Here is a 10,708-nt window from a genome sequence, read left to right as displayed (position 1 = left end):
GCAATCTCTTTGATGATGGTACCTATCTAGATGAGTTATTAAGCCCTATCAAATAGAACAAGTCAACTCCAACATGAAATGATAAATCTTTGTTGCATCAAGCAAGAGATATCTACAGAGTTGTGAAAGAGAGGAAGTGTGAAAGCTCGCTTTGTTTGTGTTGAGTGATCTATGTTTATAAAGGTATAAGATTATCTTTTGAATTACTGAGGAAAATTACACACACACACACACTTTCAAATGATAGGAAAAGCCTATCTTATTTTATTAAAACTATCAAAAACCTTTTTGTGCCTATATAATGGATTATAGACTCTTTCTAGTCAATTAAAAGGGTGTTTTACATGGCATAATTGATTAGACCATTGGGATTAGTCAATTATCACTTTTTAACCCTACTAATAGATTATTAGGTCTTCTAATTGATTAGTGACGACACCATTTAAGAACCTTCCCTTTTAAAACTATATAATTGATTGTGTAATTTTCATAATCGATTATGAGCATTAAAAAACCCATGAAATATTTACATTTTTAAGTCACATTTTGTCCTATAAATAGAGGGCTTCCACTCATTTCAAAACACCCCTTAAAATATATTTTGAATACTAGCTCTCTCTCTCTCTCTCTCTCTCTCTATCTATCTCTATATATATATATATATATATATATATATATATATATATATATATATATATATATATATATATATATATCTTCTTTTTTCCATAGTGCTTTGAGGGAAAATATTTACTTGTGAAGTAATTTGGTTCTAGTGTAGATCATTATTATGATATATTTATTGACACAAGGTTGTTTTGGTTCTCAGTTAAACCAATCGAAAGCTCTTATTTGGTTATTAAGATGAACCTAGTAAAGCCTCTACTTGATTTTTGAGATCTGCTTGCTAAAATCTCGCATTAGTTCGTCAATTTAGCCTAGTGTTAAAAGCCCTCGTTTTGTTCAAAATTGCTCATGTTTTAAAATCTTGTGTTTGGTTGGGAGGTCTCCATAGTTACACCTTTTGTTTGGTTTGAAGGATAGCCAGTGTAAAATTCCAATCTATTTGTAAGGAGGTTCGTGGGCAACACTCTGTAAAAATCTCATATCATAGTGGAAACTCTCAAGAATAAATTTTTGGGGAGAGGAGTAGGCCAAGTGGTTAAGACAACCCTCTATAAATCTATGATGTATCTTTATCTTCCCTCATCTCTTTACATTCTAGTTATTTATTTATTTTCACTGTATTTCGTTCTTTCCACTCTAGTTTTCTCTACTTCGCTGCTTATTTTTAGTTTTCTTTTACAAACTTATTTTAAAATATGATTTTATTAAAGAATTTATTTTTGGACACCGTATTTCAAACCCACACAAGTCACCCATTTCCTATGTTTGGAGTCACTTTTTTAACAAGTGACATCAGAGCCTAACTCCTTTTTAAAGATGAATCGTCTTAGGAGGAATATGATTATTGTATACACTTCTACTTTTAACCAAGGTATTTTCATAGACACACATTCACTATTTCATGGTGAAAGTTTGAATTGTGGAAAGCAAGATTTGAAAGTTTTATAAAAGTAAATGATTTTGAAATGTGGGTTGTTTTAGTAAATGGTTTATTTATTCCTACTTTCTCCTTTAATAATAAAGTATTAAATGATTCCAATGAAGACAACAAGCAAGTTTAGTGCAATTTGGAATTCACACATGACCAACATAAATCCTTGCTATCTCTTCTCAAAGGAACCTCATCATCAACATTTTCTCAGTCTCACAACACCAAGCATTTGACAACTCAAGTTGACAATGTATCAGGTATCATATGCACCATTTATAACTCTCCTAAACTTGAGAATTTTATTCTTGATATTGGTGCAACAGATCAAGTATGTCATAAAAAAACTTTTTTTCAATGCATCAAACAGATCAATCCCATAACCATCAAACTGCCAAATTGAGCCTTTGTCACCACTAATTATGCATGCACCATACACTTTGTCAAATGCTTAGATATCACTAATGTATTATATATGCCCGATTTTCCTTTAATCTCATTCTTGTTCCCAAGCTAACCAAAAATTTGAAGTGTTAATTGATGTTTAATGATAGTGATTGCATGATACATGATACTCATTCCAAGATGATGATTGTCACAGCTAGACTAATGGTGGATTGCATACTTTATATTCTCCTACAGTTACATTGTACCACACTCCATCTACTCATTCCATCAATACTTTACATGATCAATCTTTAGACACAACTCATAATTATAATCTTTGGCACTTAAGACTTGGTCACCCATCTAATACAAAATTGATTCAATTACATAAACACTTTCCTTTTATCAAAATTCTACCTCTTTCCATTCCATGTGATAATATGTTTTTATGCTAAACAAAGGAGACTCCCATTTTCTCCTAATTATCATGTTTCCAATTATGCATTTGACTTGGTAAATATAGATATTTGGGGTCCCATATCTACATCATCTATGATGGATATATATACTTTCTTACTATTCTAGATCATAAGACTAGATTCACTTGGTTATTTCTCATGAAATTAAAATTTGAAGCATTATCTCTCATTAAGTCTTTTGTATCAATGATCCAAACTCAGTTTAACATGACCATTAAATGCATTAGATCTGATAATGGTTATGAATTCATTCTAACAATTTTTACAAACAATTTGGCATAATCCACCAAACATCTTGTATTGGTACTCCTCAACAAAATGACATTGTTGAAAATATGCACCAACATATTCTAGGTATCACTCGAGCCATCATATTTCAATCAAAATCACCTCATCTTTTTTAGGCTTATGATGTTGGCCATGTAGTTCACATTGTTAATAGATTGCCTACTATTTTCTTAAAGCACATGTTACCACACCAAATCTTATACAATAGACTACCTGGCCTCACAAACCTCAAAGTTTTTTGGCTCATTATGTTTTGCTTCCACCTTAAAAGCTCAAAGAAAGAAGTTAGATTCTAGATCTAGAAAGTGCATCTATTTAGGTTATAAACCTGACACCAAAGGTCAAATTTTGTTTGACTTGCACTACAAGGAATTTTTTGTGTCAAGAGATGTCTCCTTTTTTTAATAACACTTTCCATATAAACAATCTTCCATTGATCCTCATACACCTGGTACTAAGCCTCAGACCCACAACCATACTACTTTGATGATATCTTAAGTCCCTAAGACACACTTACTCCTCATAGTAATTCTCCCTCCAATCCTTATCATATCCCTACTATAACTATTCCTCATGATTCTTCTTCACATACCCTAATGCCTACACCACCACGTCGCTCAAATAATAGTGCTCATGATAATAGTACAAATACTCAAGTTTCATTACCTATCCTAAAATCTTCCAGACAAACCAAACCTCCTAACTATTTCCAAGATTACCATTCTAATATTATCTCAAATACAATCCCCATTTCAGAAGCAGTTGATCTCAATGCATCTTCCCAATGTAAGTATCATCTATCATCATTCTTATCATATGATGCATTGTCTCATGCACACAAACATTTCACTTTAAATCTATATGCCATAACTGGAGCTTAATCCTATGAGTCAGCTATCTGTGGTGCCAAATGGAAAGATGTTATTCAAATTGAGTTGAATGCTTTGATTAAAACCAATACTAGATCTATTGTACCTTTACCTTCTCACAAGAAATCCATTGGATGCAAGTGAGTTTTTAAGCTGAAAATGCATGCCAATGAAACTATTGAGAGGTACAAGGCTCATTTAGTTGCCACTTAAAAATTTATTCCTAAACCTAATGCATTTAAGATTGTAGGCGTCACCTAGTCATTAGTCATTCTCCCAATTCAAATTTTTTTAGGTCTAAGTCGTCACCTTCTTCTCCTCTCAATCTACTTCTCTCGTTCAATTTTTTTCTCCAAAATAAAATTCACTACTTCCACGGCACTTGCAGTCTCACTTTGTTAGAGTTTTTAACCCTTTTCAAGTTGATGTTGTGCTTTCATTTTCTGAATCAACCTCTTTATATTTCCCATTCTCTAATGCATTCTTTTTATCCTCCCAATCGAAAAATCTATTTTTTTCTATATATCTTCTTTCATTCCTTTTTTCTTCTTTCTAATCTTTTTTTATCGCTCTCATCTCATATCTCATTTTCTCTTTATTATAATCTCTAACACCAAATTTCATAATAATACAAATAAAGCAAATAACAGAAATAACAAAATAAAGTAACATTTTACTCAATTACGTGTTTAAATGTTTTTAACCAAATTTATATTTTTTAAAATGTGTATTATTGTGTTTTCCATAAAAGTTATAACCCAAGAAAAAATAACTAGTATGAATCACATACATAATACAACTAATCAATAAAAATTATCAACACAAATGTTTAAAGACAACATAGAAAATGGGGAAGATGCACTCAAATAAATTATGAATGAAGCAATTAAAAAAATTGAAACTAATTTTTTTTTATAAACAAGAATGTATTATGAAGAGTACAAAGGATACTAAATCCTTAATATAAAGAAGGAGGCCCAACTATGAAAAAGATAAAAAGACGGTCTAATTGGGGCCAATTTCCAATCCTCTTAAACCCTAAAGAAGATTTTCCCAAAGAAAGCAAGAAACCAATCCCAAGGCATCCTTAAAATTATATCAAAATAGTCTCAACCTTCTGCTTCCTTCGAGTTGAAAACTAATAAATTCCTACACAACCAAAGAATCCAGCGAACACAAGGCCAAAAGAAGCAATCAAAACAATTCTTGAACACCTTGAGGCTAGCGAAAAAGAATAAAAAAAAATCTTCTAAAGAATCAACCTCACAAAAATGATCAATGTCCGAAGACTTTGAACCAAATCTCCGCATTGGACTCATAGGTCCAGAAAAGATGAAAAATATCCGCAAAACGAAAAGGGCACAACAAGCTAGAAGAAACCACCAGAATTCCACGAGAATGAAAATGTTCTTTTATCGGTAATCGATTGAGAAGCAACCTCCAACAAAAGATTTGAAGTGATCCAAATATGTGAGAAGTAAATTACTAAAATCAAAATTGCAATGTACAATAGATGCAAAAGTGAACAATGTATCAAATTGAACAATTCTAATCAATTTTGTATGTATAATGTCTTTAGTTTTTAAGTGCTTTATGAATAATCACTTTTTGGCAACACTTTTTTTTTTAATTTTCTATTTATAGATGGACTTCTCTCACTTTTCAAATTAATTTACACTTTTTAACTATCAAAACTGAACATGTATGAAAAAAAAAAACACCAAAAACAACTTTCCAAATGAAACTTTGAAACTAACAATTGCAAATTAAAAAGATGAACTGATTTATTTCCTAACAAAAATACATGATATATTATAAAAGTTTATCAATTATATTACCGTTAAGCCCTACTTCATTATCATGCATTATTGTACCATGCATATCAAACTGCCATCAATACAAATATGACATAATAAATAAATAAATAAATAAAACTAACGATTGACTATCTTGATGATACCTTTGTTATTATAAACATAAGATTTAGAAAATAAATGAAGAAAGTAAACCCCACCACACTTAATCCAGAAAGTAACCAATAAAAGTAATCAAGATGTGCCTTATTGATATTGTCACAAAACCAACTTTCATCACCATTTTTGCTACTAAGATTTTCAATTATAGAAATGAGAAATCCACTTAAAAAGCTTCCAACACCAACAATACTCAAATACAGTGCAAGCCCCATGCTTCTTAGTTCATTTGGAACTTGATCATAGAAAAATTCTTGAAGACCAACCATAGTAAAAAACTCAGAAACTCCAAACAAAAAGTATTGAGGAATCAACCACCATATACTCATTGGAACAGTTGCATTTGGATCTTCAACAAGACCATACTCTTGTGCTATGTTTAGTCTTTTAATCTCAATGAATGCTGCAAATACCACTATGAATATGGATATAAAAATTCCAGTTCCGATTCTTTGAAGCATTGTGATGCCTGAGGGTTTTCCTGTGATAGCTCGTGCTATTGGAACGAATATGCGGTCATAGACTGGACTGAAGAGAACAACGGCGAGACTGTTAATCGTTTGAAGTGAAGCTGGGGGTATGTCAAAACCGGGAAAATCGTTCTCTCCATAGATTTGCCTTGCTTGGTGAAGAATGTAAAAACTTGAGCAAAACAATACCATAGACTAAAGATGTAGCCCAAATTGGAACCAACCTTAGTATTGCTTTTGCTTCTTCAACCTCGCTAATGCTACAACTGTTTTTGTTTAGATCTCTTTGGTGTTAACAATGCCTTGTTGAGGAAGCTGCCAATATAGAAAATACAAGCTAAGTCAAAAAAGGCATATAGATTAGCATACCATGGATAACAATTTTCACTAATTGCATCATGCCTGCAATGGATTGTAGAGAGGCTTTCTAGGCAAGACAACTTTGATTTGATTTTATCAGCTATTGGCATAAGATGAGAAACCTTAGGCTTGCAGTTTCTGATTATAGCCATTTTGTAAAAATAGGTTGCGATTCTCTCACCGTCATCATGCCATTTGATTCTAGATTTTTCTCTCCAAAAATCTAAAGCATGAAAACTTAATATAGTAACAAAACTTGTCGATTTTTGGTCACTCATCATTTATATACACACATTAAGATCAATAGTGTGTCGGCCATGAGAGAGCGTATTGGAAAAAACCAAACTCCTACATAGACTAATGATGAAATCTAATTCGAGTTTATAAAGAGTGACAAAATTCACTTAGAAATTTTGTAAGGATGAGTTTGGTCGATGTATAAACTTAATATGCATCAACAATAATACTCAAGTTCAAAGCAACAATTTATCACTACAATGTACCACATATGAATATAATGCCTTTCAGAAAACTCAAAGGAACTTTATAATAACTAAAAATGCAAAAAACAAGATGAACTATAGCACATTTATATGCTTTAAGAATGCTATTGGCAAGAATGGAAAGTTTTAGACATGAAATTAGCATTATATTTCTTACTTGAATTGATCAGAACTTTGATGGTGAAGCATTCCTTCACATTCCTCTTCAGTATATGTGTTTGGTAAGGTATTTCGCCAATTTCTTATAGCTGCGACGAATACACGACAGATTCTAAGGAAAGGACTCTTGTCATTATCCTTGATGTTAAACCTATAGGTCGTTGTTCCAAGCAAGAAAACAAGCAAACCAATTGTCATTACAATACAAGGGATTCCAAATCCAAGAACCCAACTATAGTTATCTTGTATATAGTTCAAGATTGAAAGTGTTGCAGCGCAACCTGCAACCATTGTAAAAAACCACCAGTTAAAGAAAGAGCTTCTGGCTCTGTGCTCCTTTGGATGATGTTCGTCGAACTGATCCGCGCCGAAAGCTTGAACACAAGGTTTGTGTCCACCTTGTCCAATGGCAACTAGATAGAGTGAGATGAAGAATAAGATTACTTGTGAATGTTGAGAGCATAATATGAATTCACTATCAACTTGACATTTAGATTTGGTGAGGGATGGAAGCTTAGCTGATAATGTTAACAAGCCAAGTCCCTGTAATTTATATTAAGCCAATAACCAACATCAAAACAATGAGCCAATAGAGTTATCATATATTATTTCTATGAAAACATCAACCTTATAGCCTATAACATACGAAGCTTAGACTCCGACACAGAAATCAGACACCAGGACGCGACACAGACACTTATAAGTGAAGAATTGAACTAACCAAGATATAGATGAGAGAAGCTATTATGATTGTGCGGTACCGTCCGAGAAAAGAATCTGCAACGAAAGCACCTAATAGAGGAAGAAGAGAAGCTGTTCCAGCCCATATATTGACATTTTTAGCAGCTGATGCAGTGGTCTGTTTGAGTGGTCCAGTTAGATATGATATCAAATTCCCTTGAATTCCATAAAATGACATTCTTTCTGATACTTCCACACCTATAAACATAAAATTTACAAACTCAAAAAAACAAATCAAGAAGATGAATTTGTATGTTTTAGTAAGAAAATGAAAGTACCTATGATGAACCAAGCGGATCTCCAATAACCAGATTTGGATCTAACGGCTGGCTGTCCAGTGTAGTCAACAGCATCATCTACAAGATCAGTTAATTCAGCTTCTAATGAAACCTCGTTAGAATTCTCCATAAAACCAATACTGATTTGATTCTTTAATATCTGATTAAGTTGTGACTCGTAAATCTCTCTACTTATTGGGTGGTTGTGAAAGAATCTTGAAATCTCTCTTTTACTGAAAATAATGTGATTGTTTCTATCAAAAATACAAAGAAAATAATGAAGGGTATTTAATAAAGAACAATGAGTGTGCCAATTTGAAACACATTAAATTAATATATATATATATATATATATATATATATATATATATATAATATATATTATATATATAATATATATATATATATATTATATATATATTATATATATATATATATATATTATTATATATAACGAGCATGCATTAAACAATTGAAGTCAATGCTCAACTACCATCTCAATTTTATAGGAATATGCTCAAGGTCAACAACCTAGACCCATAAAATATAGTCTGTTTGGTGGAGCTATTTTAAGTTCAGACTGAAACAAGTTGCACTAATTTTTTGTTTTAATATAAGTCATGTAAACTTTGATTACTTTGTACCACTATTTAAGGGTAAATCAAGAGTGTCATAGTCAAATTAGTTACATGGAAATACATCTTGTCTACGATGGATTGAAGCATCTCTTAAAATTTTAAGGTGATATAGAAAAATAATTTATTTTTAAATTGTAGAAATTAGAAAGTTAAAGGAAAAGAAATCAATAGGTTTCGGAAGGATAACGACGAAGCTAAAACGACAACCCTCGAAAGGTCGGTAGGGAAGCCAGTGCAGTGGCGCGGGGAGGTCAATGGCAGAGTCGGAGCGACGGATGGCCGCCGGTGAAGTCGGCACGACAACGGGGCAATAGTGGGTTTGGTGGATAGTTCGGTCCGACGAGGTTCATGTGTGGTTTTCTCGGTTCGTGTGTGTTGGATTTTTATTTCATGGATCTATTCATTAACAGGACGAATTTTGGGCTTATAATGAATCTATTGGATTTCGACGATTATAATATATATATCCTTATATTTCTTGTCTTTTCTGTTTTAAGAACTTTACTGCTTAAGACAAGGGAAGAGGTGAAAATCCTAGTAAGGAAAAAATTAGAAAGACAATGGTTGAGAGAATTTTTTTAGGTATACAAGGGGATTGACAAAATGAATTATTTTTGTTGAAGATCGTTTATTTTGGTTGTTATTGTTTTTTGTCCCCACACATCAAATTTTTTGGTGTGATCGAACCTTTCAGTTTCACAACAAGTCATGCTAACTGTGGGGTAAATGGATTTTGTTTACAAGTGAGCATCATTGATTCTAAATGGCCGATCGATAAGTTTTCTAAAGAGAATGATTTTAAATTGTGGAAAGTTAATATGCAAGTAATCATAAGTCTAAAAAGGCGTATTAAAGCATTAAAGCATGAGACATTGATGCCTACATGCCTAACACAGGTAGAGAAGACCGAGATGATGGATAAGGCCATAAGGGTCATTATCTTGTGCCTTGAGGATAAAGTTCTAAGGAATGCGGTCAGGGAGAAGACTATGACTTCGATGTGGGAAAAATTTAAATTATTGTTTATGACAAAGTATTTGACTCCTGGGTTGTGTCTGAAACAACAACTTTACTTATTTTGAATGCTAGGGAATACATCCATATTGGAGTAATTGACAATTTTCACAAATCATTGATGATATGGAGAATATTGAGGTGAAGATTGATGATGAAGAAAATGTTTTACTATTGTTGAGCTCATTACCCAGGTCCTTTGAGCACTTCAAGGATATCCTTGTTCATGGTAAGGAATGTACTATTTCTTTAGATGAAAGCGGGTAACTTATAAATTATCAGGGAAGTACTTCAATAAGTAACATTAACTTATAAATTATCATGAAAGTAGGTAAATTCATATGTGTCATACTCTCAAATTTACCCTACCTTCATATCACCTTCCATAACCCTAATACATGAGCATACATCCCTCATACATCATTTCATGAACATCTACACTCATATTGATCCACAAACTCAATGCATGGGGGTTCATCTATGAAGCTTCAAGACCCCTGATCATATTGAACTTTGCACATGCCACCTTAACCCTAATCTTCATCCTCAAGCATCCTTTGACCTTGGAGGATTCCTCATGACAACTTCCTCACCTCCAAAACCAAATTGGATGGTGATCGCTCATTGAAGACATGTGAAGATTCATCTGGTCACCCAAAGACCTCAATCCTAATTCTTGATCCTCATTGGCTTGTACAAGTCATGATTCACCTTGTTCCTTGACCATACCACGGAGGACCCCTAATATCCAAACATTGTTCATGCCACAACCCTTTGAATCCCCTCAATGCACCTATTGCACCCCAAACCCTATTTATCTAGCTTTGTTCTTGATGAAACTTGTGGACCAAGAAACCCTAATTTGTGCATCCTTTTGATTCTATGTCTTTCCTCACTTGATCGTCTCATCATCAACACTTCATTAACCTTCAATTCAAGACTTTTTTACCATAATTCATCAATCAAACACCAATTTCATTCATGGTACAAGTCA

The 10,708-nt window shown here is 32.8% G+C and overlaps 1 pseudogene; it reads right to left on the bottom strand.

Annotated features, from left to right (window-relative positions):
- Positions 1 to 5,442: 5,442 nt before the first annotated feature.
- On the bottom strand, positions 5,443 to 8,320 carry LOC127103776 (protein NRT1/ PTR FAMILY 5.10-like; annotated as a pseudogene).
- Positions 8,321 to 10,708: the final 2,388 nt, after the last annotated feature.

This window comes from Lathyrus oleraceus, chromosome 7 (genome assembly GCF_024323335.1).
Source record: "Lathyrus oleraceus cultivar Zhongwan6 chromosome 7, CAAS_Psat_ZW6_1.0, whole genome shotgun sequence".
Lineage (NCBI taxonomy): Eukaryota > Viridiplantae > Streptophyta > Magnoliopsida > Fabales > Fabaceae > Lathyrus > Lathyrus oleraceus.
Note: the sequence above shows the minus strand (reverse complement) of the source record. Positions and strands in the feature narration are given on the sequence as shown.